This window comes from Protopterus annectens, chromosome 12.part0 (genome assembly GCF_019279795.1).
Source record: "Protopterus annectens isolate FY-2018-M chromosome 12.part0, PAN1.0, whole genome shotgun sequence".
Classification (NCBI taxonomy): domain Eukaryota; kingdom Metazoa; phylum Chordata; order Ceratodontiformes; family Protopteridae; genus Protopterus; species Protopterus annectens.
Window position 1 is genome coordinate 397404445 of NC_056746.1, and position 15193 is coordinate 397419637.

The window sequence follows — 15193 nt, forward strand, 5'->3', positions numbered from 1 at the left end:
TTGCAATCACCACAAGTTACCCCACAGAGTGGACTTTCTCACGCAGCACAAGGAATCTCAAATACACCCACAGTGGCAGATACTGCACCTCACCCTGTGGCCGATAGGATTCTGATCCCCTTCAGACACCTTTACAATGAGGGTGTGCTTGCTCTCTTTTAGGAGGCCAGGAAACATAATACAAGAAGCTCTTACCTTTCAAAGTGGAAGAGATTTTCTATATGGTGTTACAAAAGACAGTTGGACCCACTTGCAAGCAACACTCCTCTAGTTCTGTCTTACCTATGTTAGCTACTGCAGACAGGATTGGTCTATTCCTCCATTAAAAGCCCATTTGTCTGCTATTTCAGCATGCCTTCCTCTGGACCCACTCTATCATCCAGAATACCATCTAAGCTTTTTCTCAAAGGGGCTCTTCACCTGAGGCCTCCCCAGAAAACCATCTCCATCCCATGGGACCATAACTATGTTTTGGAAAAATTGACACTTCCTCCATTTGAGCAGCAGACAAAGCTTCCCTAAAATACTGTACATGGAAAACTGTACTACTCGTGGCCTTGACCTCAGCTAGATGAGTATCAGAGCTGCAAGCCCTCATGACTAATCCACCTTTCCTAGTTTTCCACAATGACAGGGTTACTCTTAGAACTAACCCTTCATTCATACCTAAGGTGGTGAATGGCCTGTCCCTGAATCAAGCCATTCACCTACCTACTTTCTTCCCTAACCCACAGGGGGACAGTGAGAGAGTAGTTTTGCCATCACTCCCTGGATGTTCACAGACAGCTCGGATTTTATCTACATAAAACCAAGCCCATCAGACATGCTGATAAACTCTTTGTCTCCTTCCACCCCAGGGACCTAGGGAAGGCAGTAACCAAACAAAATATCTCTACCTAGATTTCCAAAGCCATCACCTTCTGCTACAAATACCATGGGAAATCCCTGCAAGGCATTGTCAAAGCACAGTGCACCAAGGCTATGGCTTCCTCAGGAGCCTTCTTCAAAGGCCTGAATACCTCTACCATTCTTGAAGCAGCCACTTGGTCATCAGTGCACACTTTCACCAAACATTACAAGTTAGACCACATTTCCAGAGCCAGGGTGGGTTTTGCCAGGGCTATCCTTCATGGATTCCTGGAGACCGCCTCTAGACCACCACCCCCTCCTTCACAGTGAGCTTTGGCACTCACTCATATGATGAATACTGCAACATGGGAATAGAAGGGCATAACAAAGTTGTGTAAAATCTTACCATAACCATAGGTGTCATCCTCTTCCCTGTTGCAGTATTTCTTCCCACCCTCCTTCCCCTCCTGTTAGGCTGCATTTCCCTTTCTGGGTGGCACAGGACTGACATTGCCCTTCCTAGCACTGGTTGTGACTGGGGCTTACAGTTCTGAGGGCTGGTGCATGCAGACATCACTTTTATGGCCCAGGTTCCTTGAGCCACATCAGACATCCCATGCACCATACAGTGACTGAAAACTTTTGATAACTGGCCAGTTGTTCGCAAAGCAAGAGGAGTAAACCATATGTTGAATACTGCAACATGGAAGAGAGGGACATCCATGGTTATGGTAAGATTTTACACTTTTCTTTCCTGTCACGAAGGCAGCTAGCAGGAGCTCTGCAAGTAGTGGGAGAGAAGAATTCTGTTTGTGATGGCAGCATGTTTCATCTGTCAGTCAGACAGACAACCGTTGATAAAACAGTGTTATACAAATCGATGGAAAAATTTACCAGAAGAAATTCTAAAAATCATTAAAGTAAGGAAAAGGTAGTGTCATAATATTGTAGAGTTTCAGGACTTCTTATGGAGATTGGCAATAAATAAGTTACCAGTAAAGCAGTATAAAAAGCATATTGTGTATATATATATATATATATATATATATATATATATATATATATATATATATATATATATATATATATATATGTATATATATATATATATATGTATATATATGTATATATATATATATATGTATATATATGTATATATATATATATATATATATATATATATATATATATATATGTATATATATGTATATATATGTATATATATATATATATATATATATATATATATATATATATATAGTATAAAAAGAAAGTTGAAAGTGTGTATTTATTTTGTGGTGAAGAAATAAAACAGCATGTTTTTGTGAAATGTAAAAGAGCGGTGAAACTAGAAAAAGTGTGAAGAAAAATGTGTTGAGAATATTGATGTAAGCAATATAAATATGAATATGATTATGTATGGACATTATAAGAACAAGAAAAAATAATATGTCAGAAGGGCAGATGATATGGATTATTTGGAATGAAAGACTGAAGGAAATTTTGTTAATGAAAAATGGATTTTAGCAGATATATTGCGAAAAATTAGAATATGGTTGTGAAAGGAGCAGTGGGGTCAGTTTTGCAGTTATGGAAGAATAACAGTTATGCTATGTATAAATTTGTGTGTGTACACACACACATACCTGTAAGTATGTATATTTTGTAAATATGTAAATAATATTTTATGTTATGGTAAATAAAAGACTTCTCTTTTTGATAGGTGCCTTCAGATCTTTTACATCCACCTAAGCCAAAGCCAACTCAAACAGATGCTTTAACATGGGTCTGCTTTAGATAAACAAAAACACAATCTCTCGAATGCTTGTATGAGCGAATAATCATAACATCGGAAGTGGTATTTTGGGATTGCAGTACAATGAAGAGTGGGATATTTGCCCTTTCCTCACTGTAGTGCTACCTCGGAGTAGGAATATATATTTAGTGGAGGGGGGGTGGCAGGCGCAGCCCCCCTCCACAATACAAATTTCGATGTTATGATTATTCGCTCATATGAGCGTTCGACAGATTGCATTTTCATTTATCTGACATAGACCCTTGAACATTTCATCTTAAGGACAGCACACTCAGGAGTGCAGTATCCCCTCCCCAAAACTTCACTGCAGTGTTGGCAGTACAGTCATCTGGAGTGGGAATAGAACCTACAGACCATCTTACAGCACAAGAGGCAGGTGTACTATCTGTTGAGCCACTGATATGTAATAAGAATGTTATTTGCTTCTTAGTAATTGTTCCTGTATATTCTACGGTCTTAATTCATGTGAGCACTTTTGAAAAAACAGTTGTTTCTCATCAGTCATCGATGTAAGTTATATCTTTTAAGATAAATTCTGAAAGTTAAGCCTTTTATTAACTTAAAAAGTATTTATTTATAATTTTTGACCTGTGGGCCATGCATCAAGTAAATGCAATGGCTTATAACTGGAAGTCTTTTTACCTTTTTCATGTAATTATTTCTATTTATATTTCAGCTAGATAACATTATGGAATCACATCTTTCTGTATTATACCAGTACTCTTATCTGCAAGGGATTAGCATGCACGCACCTTACTTTATTTACAATAAACAGTTCTAGAATCTTTTGACGTATTAGATTGCATTTTGGAGAACCAAATGCTCAGACTTTCTAAGCTCAACTTGTTCTTCTCCTCTTCTTCTTAGGTTGAGCATTTGGTTCATTTATCATGGCAACAAGACCTTTGGTCTGCTCTGTGTGTGAGAATACAGTGACTAGATCTCATAATTTTGTTTCGTTATTTTTTGCAATAAGCTAATAAACTAGATGTATATGACAGTTGTGAATTAAGGTATCTTGTGTTATGTCCAGGTTGGGGGTTTTAGTCCAAAATCCCTATGTTTATATATGCTTTAATGGGTACTGAAAAGCAAGTCTTGCACGTTGGTCTGTTATTTGTGTGGTTGTTGGATGTTACTTCACAGCCTTTGCTTATTCAGATAAGTGCCCCATTGGGGAGCCTTCCTTTTACTCGGATCTTTTTGATGGGATTTATTAGATATCCACTAAGAGAGGTAAGTGTGATTATGGTAGGCAAATTACTTATAAGGCTGTCCACTCTCAGGGCTTATTTTGGCTTGAGGCTGAACGCAACTATAAAAATTGTCAGATTTGTCAAACATTTTACCAAAAACCCTAAGTACATGACTTTCTTTGTTAAATATTTATTTAAAAACCCAGTGCTTGAAGCACATTGCCCAAGCCAAAATGTTGGAACCCTTGGCCTTGGCTGTCTCTCTTACACCAAAAAACAAATTCACAAGGCATAGGCTTGAGTTATTGTCTGCCCAGTTGGATTCAGACTTACCCATTGAGGCATTGCAGGAACCCACTGTATGTAAAATTACTTCTCAGACATTTGGTACCATGACCCCACAGAAAGACGGTATAGTGTTTGATTCACACAGATTTGATAAGACTGTTCATGCCAATACAGTTGAGAAGAAGTACCCAAGGGTGATCATTCTGGAGGAACTAGAGAGCATAGTTCAAATCCTAGTCAGGGATGAGGTGTCTGGATTCTTATTTGATGTCCACTAGTGTTCAGAACCACCTCACTTCATGAAGGTAGACATCACCCCTAAGAAAAAGAAACAGAAGACAAAGAGTGTGTCTCCTACTCAGATGTCACAAGAAAAGCAATGGATGGAATTTTAACATGGCCTATACAAGGCCATTTTATCTCTGAAGCCTTATTCCTTTCATTCTTCTTCCTACCCCTTCTCAAAAGAGACAACATGAATATTCTTTTGAGGAGGAGAAATCTGATTCAGATGAATACTCTTTAGCTTATTCATCTAAAATCCACTGTCAAGGGCAGATTGCTTCTGATGATGAGGACACCTCATATCTTGATTCTCCTGTTGACGACATTTAATTGGCGAAACTATTACAAAGAGGATGCAGCATTTTGTATGGGAAACCAGACACGTTTGTGATGTATAAAATAGGTACTATAACTTAGCTCCTTCACTTGTCTCTGTTCCTCCAGTTTTCAGTGCCTTTCCAGATGCATTTGCATCCATGTCTACCTCTCTTGATTCCCAGCATCCAGCCCCTAAGAATCCTGATAAGCTTTATAAAGTGTTGGAGGATCTTACACTTCTGTACAAAAATTCTTTGGCAGATCCTTGTGTTTTTCTTTGTCCACTGGCAAACCTTCTAAATGTCTGCCTGCCACTAATATTTTCACCTCACAGACAGGGCCATGAACAGATATGGGAAGAAGATTTACACTTCTGCCACTCTGACATTTAGAGCCAAATGACTAAATACTTTTTGTTTATCTTGGATGAGTTGAATAACACTTTGACTAGCCTACAAGCTATTTCTGTGCTTGGTCATGCTACTCAGACAGCAAAGCATACTGTTAAATGTAGTTATGTTGCAGTGGAAATTTCTTCCAAGGTAGGCTGGATTGTTTATCAGGAGATTTGCCTGGCCTTATTCACAGCCAAGGTTTTAGATTCCTCCCTCCACAGGGATTTCCTTTTTGGAACAGATGTCGCAGAACTTTTCAAGTCTTTGCAAGAGAAAGACAAAATCATTCAAGATTTCAAACAGATCTTTTTCAGTTCACTCCCTAAATATCAGAAGAATTACCCAGCTAAGCCCACTTCTTTTTCCCATAGGAATCAACAATCTGCTCAGAAGGGCAAGAAGCTGCCAAGTAAAAGATTTCAGGAAAAGCCTACAAAAGACTCCAAGTCTAGAAAACCTTCCTTTCCAGACAAGAGAGCCTGATGATCAACTCCATCTTATTTCTTTTCCAGTCAATTCTTCCCCTTGTCAAAAAGACTAACCTTTTCCTTTCCAGTTTGGGAATTCAACACTTCAGACAAGTGGGTCCTATCCATCTTTCTGTAGAGTTACAAGCTGACTTGAAAGGAAATATCAGAGTTCAGAGGCATTCCTTCCCCTTCATCTATCCAGGTACATCTCCTCTCTTCTCTTTTGCAAGGTTTGCTCATAAGGGTACCATAGAAGTTGTACCCCCTCAAGCCTAGGAAAATGCTTTTATTCCAAACTTTCCCAGTACTTAGAAAGGCAGGAGCTTGGAGATCCACTCTACACTTATCACACCTCAGTATCTTTCTGAAGGTGCCTTCCTTCAAAATGCTCTTTCTTCAAACTACTTCCCTTCATCTTGCCTCAAACTTTTCTGGATCCCTTGGATTTGAAAGACGCTTATCTTTGAATTTCCATTCACCTCACTCACAGAAAATTCCTCAGGTTATCTCTGTTCATCACACTTTCAGTTCTCTGGTTTATTCCTCAGGTTATCTAAGTCCTTCAGTGTTTTCACAAACTGCATAGCTCCACCTATTGCCTTTTGCAGAACTCAAGGAATTCAAATATTTCCATACCTGGATGATCTTCTTATCCAGACCAGCACATGGAAAACTCCACTAATCCATCTCAGCTTCACTGTCTCTTCTACAGAAGCTGCAGAGTCAGCTTTCACTGCTACCCAGGATCTGTTTTTTTTTCCTGTTTGGCATACTGGAAATCCAATGTATGATAGCCTTTCTCCCACAACGGAAAGTTTAGCCTCTCTTGGTTTACTTTCAGTCCCTTTTTCCTCTTTAACCTCGTCATGCAAAGGAAATTATAAGGGCCCTGGGGTACATGGTAGCTACCATTTCTGTTTCTCTTTGCCAAACTTCAAATGAGAAAGCTCCAGTGGTAACTGAAATGTCTTTGGTCTTAACACTGCCACCTATTGGATACTAGAATCCATTTCTTTCTTTTCCAGTGTAAAAAAAAAAAGTGTTATAATGGTGGATTTCTTAGGCCCAGCTGATCTGATGTTGTCAATTTTCATTCTACCCTCAACTGATGGGTTCAGATCTGATCCTCATATCTGAGTTGGCTGTTACTAAAGCTTGTGCTAACCAAAAAACTTTCAAGCTCCTCCCTTACCCAAAATGCACCAACACTATGCTACGTCAGATCTCTTGCTGCTTCTTGAAAAAGACATGTTTGGCCCAGCTCTCGAGCTTTCTAAGATAAGTGTCAGTTTTTCTTCTTTGAAATCTTCTAAGTCTTAATACTGTTCATATTTCATGGCACCCTTTCTTATTATGAGTACATAGCTCTCTGTTTACCATTGTTGGTAATTTCCCTTTTTTTCTATCTCTAGTAAGATTAAATGCTCCTTTCTGTCCTTTGCCCTGTTTACCATTGCTGGTAAGAATTTCCCCCCTTTACTTCTCTCTCTCTCTTTATATATATATATATATATATATATATATATATATATATATATATAGATATATAGATAAAAAGCCTGTATTTCTTAACTTTTGACTTTATTTGTAGTTTCTAACATAATGGCAGAGAAAGGCCCTTCTGGATTTAAAAAAAAATGCATCAAGGGTGGGCACAAACTTCCACTATCAGATTCCCACACATTATGTGTTTATTACCTAGGGCCTCAGAAAATTGTTCCATATGCCATGGGTTCAACCCTAGAGCTATAGTTGAAAGGAAGGATAAATTGATATTAAAAGGTTTATAACTATCTTCCTTCAGAGAGGCAATATCTTGGGCTCAATTCTCCAAAGGTAAATTTAAACAGACAAAGCTTTCTTCTCTGAAGCCTTCTAACTCAACACTGTCAGCTTCGGAACCATCTAAAAAATCACCTAAATTGAGTCCAAGACTGTCATAGATGACTTCTCCCTCAGATCTGAGAAAGACAAAAGCCACGGATCTGACTATCTCAGATCTGATGAAAAAAACATTCAGATCAGACTACGTCAAGTCCTATTATTCTCCCTAGGACTAGGTACAATCCTTCTATCGACCCCATGCCTTCCAGGGTGCCTTTACCCTTTTTGGAATGGCACTGGTCCAAGTCTTCTTCTCTGGCCTTGACTCATTCATCCAGAAGTTTGATGGAAGAAGATATGGAAAGAATGATGCAGAAGTTCATCTCAGTATAGAGTCATATGGGTGTCTTACTGGCTCCTACCACCTCAGGTCAGGAGACCTGTCCATCAACTACACCCCCACTGCAACATCCTTCTCCTTCAGTGGTTACAGAGTCCCTGGATCAGAGCATACCGGGTCCTTCTGGCTCAGATCCAAAGATAGCCTTATCTTCAGATAAGAAGCTTACTCTGAATGCTCCAGTTCAGATTTCTTTGGATCCAAAGGACTCTGAGCTGAAGATTCCCTGTCAGATCTAAGGTGTAGGAGTTGACTCTGAAATTGTCACAGCTGTCTCTACCCCTCTGAGCATCGGCACTGGATAGCTCAGCTCCGGGTTCCTCCTTGGGGACATTGTCTTTGGAACAAGGAGGACTGCAGTCCAGAAGCTTGCCTTCTTGACACTGATTTCTTGTCTCTTTCCAGGGCAGTTGGCCTTCAAGGTTGTGAAGAGGGCGTTCTCTGCTTTGACAGGACTAATGGGTCTAAAGCTCTCAGATCCTCAGTCTTCTACCCAGATGTCTCTGTGCTTAGAGCCTCATCACTCTTTGCCACAGGGACAGCCAGTCCAAGACCTCCAGGCTTCCCCACAAGGTGTTACCATTTCTTTTGATACTTCCCTGGAACACCCCACCGAAGAGCTCCCTAGGAAGAAAAGGTGCAAGAGAAAGCACTTGGATTCTCCACAAGAGTTGGTCATGGAGGATACGGACTTCAATGAAGGTGAAGGGTCCCCATGATCGCCTCCAGAAGACGTCTCATTTGGAGACATCCTTGAGATACTACCAGAGGTGGTTGGACCCCCAACAACCCTTCATCTGAGGAGTAGGTATTCCTGGAGGCTTTCATTACTGGCCCCGTCTATCTCCTGGGTTACTCCGCCCACCATTGAGCTGATTGAATTGCTCTCTCGACAAGCATGGAAGGAACCTGACAAATTTGAACCCATACCCAGAAGACCTGGCAAAATTCTGTCATCACATTTGGGGAAATAGATTTGGGCTAAAGGGGTGCCTGTTGATGCCATGGTTGTGGCAACAGCCACCAAAAAGGAACTTGTTGAACAGAGTTCCACTGTTCATCCCCCTAACAGGGATTCTAGGGCAATGGACAGGTTTGGGAAGCATGTCTATGCTTCAGCCACCTTCATCCTGAGGTTGCTAAATTATTTGGCACATTTAACTAGATTGCAGAAGGATTTGATCAAGGAACTCTCAAATACCCTCTCAGGATCTGTGTCTGCAGAAGTCCAAGCATCTGTGACTTCTCAGTTGGCTACTCTGCAATCTATTTCAAGTTCAACCATGAGGATGATTTCACATGGAGCCAAAAGAACCTCAAGGGCTGCGGGTTCAGGCATTTCCATGAGGAGACATGCCTGGATGCGCTTATATGATTTTGTGAAACCCTTTAAGTCATCATTTGTCAGTGCTCCTTTTGACGGTACTTCCATGTTGGGCCCCACAGTGATAGAAACTTTAGGTGTGAGAAGGATGGTAAGATCCTGTCTGCAGTGGGGATACTTTTTTCGACCCCTCAAAGATCATTTTCAAGGAATCAGTGAGGTGGTCAAAAGATATGGTTTAGAAAATCTCAGGGTCCTTTCCAAGACACACATGGAGGAACTTCCCCCCCAGAAGCAGACGGGGAACTCCAATGGTCAGTGATGGCCCCGTGTCAGAGGAGGGCCAGAGATTCTTTCTTTGACAGATCCTAACAGCGCTCCTGAAAAGAGGCCCAATTGTCCACCTCTGGCGGCAATTGGGGGTTGATTATCCCTACATCAGAGAGCCTGGCTAAGACATAACAAAATATTCTTGGGTCCAGAGGATTCTTTCCAGAGGTTATATAATTCCCTTTTCCCTTCCACCTCCAATCTCTAGGAAAATCCCTGGTGTTCCATCCAGTCAGACGGAAGAAGCAGCACTTCAAATACAAAAGCTGCTAGAAAAAAAAAAGAGTCATCCAAGAGGTCCCAACAGACCAGATAGAATCTGGAACCAACTCAAGGTTCTTTTTAGTGCCAAAGAAAACAGGAGACTGGAGACCAATTTTGGATCTCAGCAACTTGAACAAGTTAGTTCAACACACCAAGTTTTGGATGGTCACAGTTCAGTATATTCTTCCTTTTTTGGGCAAGGAAAATTGGATGTATTCGACAGACCTTTAGGATAACGATACATACTATCACATAATGATGAACAGACAATCCAGAAGGTATTTACGCTTCCAGCTGGGAAGCCCTTTGGTCTTACCACAGCCTCCAGGGTGTTCACCAAATGCATGGCAATAACAGCAACTAACTTGAGATTGCAGGGATTCTGGGTGTTTCCATATCTAGACAACTGGCTCATTACCGACCCAGACCAGGCATCTATTGACAAGGGGAAGGAATCGGGTACTCCAGATGTGTTCTCTGCTGGGAATAACCATAAACTACAAGTCTCAACTGGAAACAATTCAGAGTTTGGAATTTATAGGAGCAGTTTTCAACACCAAGTCAATGATAGCCTCACTGCCTCCCTCAAGGGTCCAAAACTAAGATCACTGGTCAGAAAAATAATTTGCAGTACCAAGATTTCAGCCTGCTTGGTCCATCAAAATGTAGGATCAGTGTCAGAGACAATAACACTAGTACCTTTAGCCAGATTTTATATGAGAATTTTCCAATGGATGAAACTCAGTGGTCAATACTTTACCAGTCCATGTCAACCCAAATACGAATCACTCAGACATGAAAGGGAGATCTCAGATTGCGGATTCAATCAGATCAGATTCTATAAGGTCTCCCATTAACCCAAGGCCATAGTGACCATGGATGCTTCCCAGTTGGGGTGGGGCATTTTCTGGGGGAAAACAGTCCAAGACACTTGGTCCCCGAAGAGGCCAATTTACATATCAATGTCCTTGAAATGAGAGCAGTGCTTTTAGCATTGCAGGCCTTTCAGGATGCTCACCCCTGGGGGACAACTGTAGTTCAAACAAACAATATATCTGTAGTTTGGTACATCAACAAACAAGGAGAGACCTGATCGTATCCTTTGTGTCAAGAAGCGCTCAAAAGTGTGGCAATGGCTGATCTCATCCAACTGTTTTGTCATAGCAGTGCACATTTCTGAGAAATCCAGTGTGATAGCAAAGTAAGAGAAATTATTTTCTTTCATTGGGGTCAGCCTTGCTGCAATGTTTTCTGTTTGCCCCTAAACAACAAATGCAGTAGGTAATTTACCCTAATTCCCCACAGGGGGAAATCACTGATGGATTCTCTACTTCACGATTTGCCCCAGGTCTACTTTATGCCTACCAACCAATCCCATTGATTCTGAAATTTCTGCAGAAAGCTGCTATGTTGAAGAACAAAGTCATCCTCATTGCACCTTACTGGCCTTGACAGATTTGGTTTCCTTTGGCCTCACTTACTTTATCAACCTTGGATTCTGGATCCGACTCCAGACCTCCCATCTCATCCAACAGGCATGATCCAGCCCAACATATCAAACCTCAGGCTGATAGCCTGGTTTCTCCAATTCCATTAATAGCCAGACAACCGATGTTCTCCTCACCTGTCCAACATATACTTTTATCTTCCCATAAACCTTCAACTCAAAAACTTTATTCAAGTAAGGAAAAGATTTGTTTTCTGGGAGCAACAAAATCATGTTATCATGTTATCATGTTGAACATTTTTTTCAGCCTTGATGCATAACATATGAGTTTTTAGCCCTACTTTTTAAAGAAGGGACAAGTTCTTCAACCAGTAAAGTTCAATTAACAGCGATTTCAGACTTTCACACTGGAAGCTTTCTTGAGAGACACTTTCCTTTTAAGACCCCCCATTTAAGAACCCTACTCCCCCATGGGATCTTAGTCTGTTACTGCAGACACTTATACATTCCCCCTTTGAACCAGCAGCAAAATGTGACCTTAAATATTTGGAAAACCATTTTTCTTGTAGCCATTACCTCTGTTACACGAATTTCAGAGATTCATGCATGATCTTCAAAATGTCCATACTTGATCTTTCACAGAGATATTGCCATTACAAACTAATGCCTTCTTCCTACCATGTTGGTGTCAGAATTTAATATCAATCAATGTAATATAAATCAAATATTTGCCAGTATGCTTTCCTAATTTTGCTAACAAGAGCAAATGCATTTCACTGTTGCAGTAATCACATTTGGGTTATCTGCCTGCAGGTAGCCCTCAGCCGGTCTGAATACCAGAATCTTGGATTCCTGCATTGGATGCTGTCTCTTCTTCCATGATGTCAGGCCGTCAGGGGTATAAAACATGCAGCTGACATCATTACATCAGTCTTTCTTGCTGTGCGGTGCCCGAAGCAGAAGCAGTTCACAAGTACCAGTCGGCCGACTCCTGAAAATTTTGTTTTCGAGTTTCAGAACCGAAGTCTTTAAAAAGATAAGTACCCCGTTGGGGATCTTTATTCTTGCTCCAACCAATGTCAGTAAAAGTCAACAATTGTCTTACCTGTGAAAAGCAAATACCTCATAAAGATTTTCATTCGTACTGCATTCTCTGCTTAGGCCCAGACCACGACGTACCTCGCTGTCAGTTGTGCCTTGTTCAACCCCTGAACTATTCATCATCGGGCTGTCTTTGCAGCAGATTATTTTGGTACTCTGTATCCGTACTCCGAAATGGCTTCGTTAAGCCATCTGACTACCGATCTTCCGAAAAAACGTAAAGATAAAGACAGAGACAGACTGCATAGGTCCAAAACTGCCGATGATGCTTCCGTTAAGCTAGTTGCCAGTCCGCCGGTACTCAGTGAGGAGCTTTTGCAGCCCCTGATACCCGCTACTTCAGATTTGCAGGCCTCTACTGAGACCCATTCGGAGTCCGGTATCCCGCGAGATGCTTCTTCGACTATGGAACCTGTGGATGTCTCTACCTTGGATGGGTCTGGAGCCGCTGTGCAGGCAGTGGCTTCTGAGGGTGTATTCAGGCCTACAGACGTACATTTTAAACAAACGCCATCTTCTTCATCCAGGCCTAAAACTCGCACCACACCCAGAAAACTGACGTCCAAACCTCATGCTCAGGCCCATATGCCAAAAAAAAAACAAATGCTTAGAATGGCTGAAGACCTTATTACCTTAATTAAGGGAAGCCAGCCTTCCTCCTCTAAGAGACGTAGATCTGATTTTCCTTCTGCTTTTTCTGATCAGGAATCTGATATTTCTGTTCCTTCTGATTAACAGGATTTGCCCTTATCTACCTATGAGGATTCTTATGCAGGGGATTCCATTCTCTCTGCTTCCCCTCCAGAAGATTTTTCTTCGTGAAACCTTGCACACTCTTAGGGAGCATTTCCGCTGGGAAAGCCAGAATTACTCTGACTCCAAAGAGAGGCTTAGGGAATTCTTACTCCTTCTCAACATAGGCCTTTAGCTATCCCTCCTGTTCTGGACATTGTAGATGATGCTTTTTTGGAATCTAGCCTTTCCCCAGACACCTTACCTCCAGCTCCCAGAAACCTGACTGGTATTACAGAGTATCTGACTCTCACAAGTTCCTCTTCAAGAATCCTACTGCGGATCCAGAGACGATTTCCAAAGGACCAAAAGGCATTAAGGCTACGGCTGCAAAAAATCCTACCCCTTCTGATAGAGATTCTAGAGCCTTGGACAGATGGGGTAAGAAGGCATACACATCTGCTACTTTGGCCATTAGGGCTTTAAATTGCCAGTTTCATATGTTAAAGTACCAGCAGCCTATTATGGGACTGCTTAAACAGAAAAGTATGTTGATTCCTGACTGTGCTGAACTCAAAGAATTACAGGATTTAATGCATTCTGCAAAACAAGTTGGTAAACATACTTTGCAATGTGGTTTTGATTCTTTAGAAGCATCTTGCAGGGCTGCTGTCACTGGGTCTGTACTTAGAAGGCATGCTTGGCTTAAGGAGCAAAACTTGCCAGATCATGTTAAAGCTAAATTACTGGATGCTCCCTTAAACCAAGACCACCTGTTTGGCAACAAAGCAGAAGAAGTCCTCAAAAGGATGGAGGAAAAATCTAAATCTATGCAAACTGTTAAAGATTTCCTACAAGTACAGCCTCCCAGATTTAGTAGGCATTGGCCTTCAAGGAATTGGTCCTTTCCAGTCACTTCCAGGGCTTCTCGGTCCAAACCCTGGAACAGCAGACCACCTAGGTTACAGTCTCAGGCTATGCACAGGCCCAAGCTGTCCCAGCAGGCGAGCCAGATTCTGCACCCTCAGCTTCAAACCCTGAACCTTGCAGCCAGGCTATAATTCCTTGAGCGCTCCATTAGCATCCCTCAGTAAGCAGGTGCTAGATGCCATTCTGGAGGCAAGGAGGCCTAGTACTAGAAAATCCTATGCTGAAAAGTAGAAAAGATACTGTTCCTGGAGCCAGACTCAGGGGATGGGCACAAAGGTGCCCATCTTACCTCATATTCTTCAGTACTTAACAGAAATGCTCCACAAGGGTCTATCCTTCTCGTCAATTAAAATTCATGCCTCTGCCATTTCAGCACATTATAATACTGAGCCACTCCTCTTCTCTCACCCCCTGCTAAAGCAATTCCTTAGAGGGGCCAAAAATGTAAGACCCCCACAGGAGAGCCCCTACTACAGCCTGGGACCTTAACTTTGTATTGAAAAAGCTCACTCTTCCTCCCTTTGAGCCAGCTGCAACTGCAGAGTTGAAATTACTTTCTTGGAAAACAGCCTTCCTTCTGTCCATCACTTCAGCAAGAAGTGTGTCTGAATTACAGGCCCTCGTGGCAGTGGAGCCCTTCATTATCTTCCATGCTGACAGGGTTTCCCTCAGGACCAATCCTTCCTTTATGCCCAAGGTGGTGTCTAGTGTGGCCCTAAATCAGTGCATTCATTTGCCTACTTTTTTCCCTAATCCACAAAACAGAGGAGAACGAATACTGCACTCTCTGGACGTGCACAGATAACTTAGATTTTATTTGGACAGGACTAAGCCTCTAAGAAAATCTGAACAGCTTCTGGTTGGCTTTGCCACAGGGGCAGAGGGGAAGGCCATTTTGAAAGCAAACAGTTTCTAAATGGATAGCACATTACATTCATTTCTGCTACAAGCACCATGGAAAACCTACCCCACAGGGGATAAGATCACATTCCACCAGGGCTCAGCTACCTCTACAGCCTTTCTCAGAGGAGTCCCTACCAGGGACATCCTAGAAGCTGCTACCTGGAGCTCTGCACATACCTTCTCCAAGCATTACCACATGCCTATTTTTTTCTAAATCCAGAGCTGGTTTTTCCACTGCAGTCTTGCAGGGCTTAATAGCTGGCGCTAATGCTCTCTAACTTCCTCCTCCTTTCCTTAGCTTTGGAAATCAACCCAAATGTG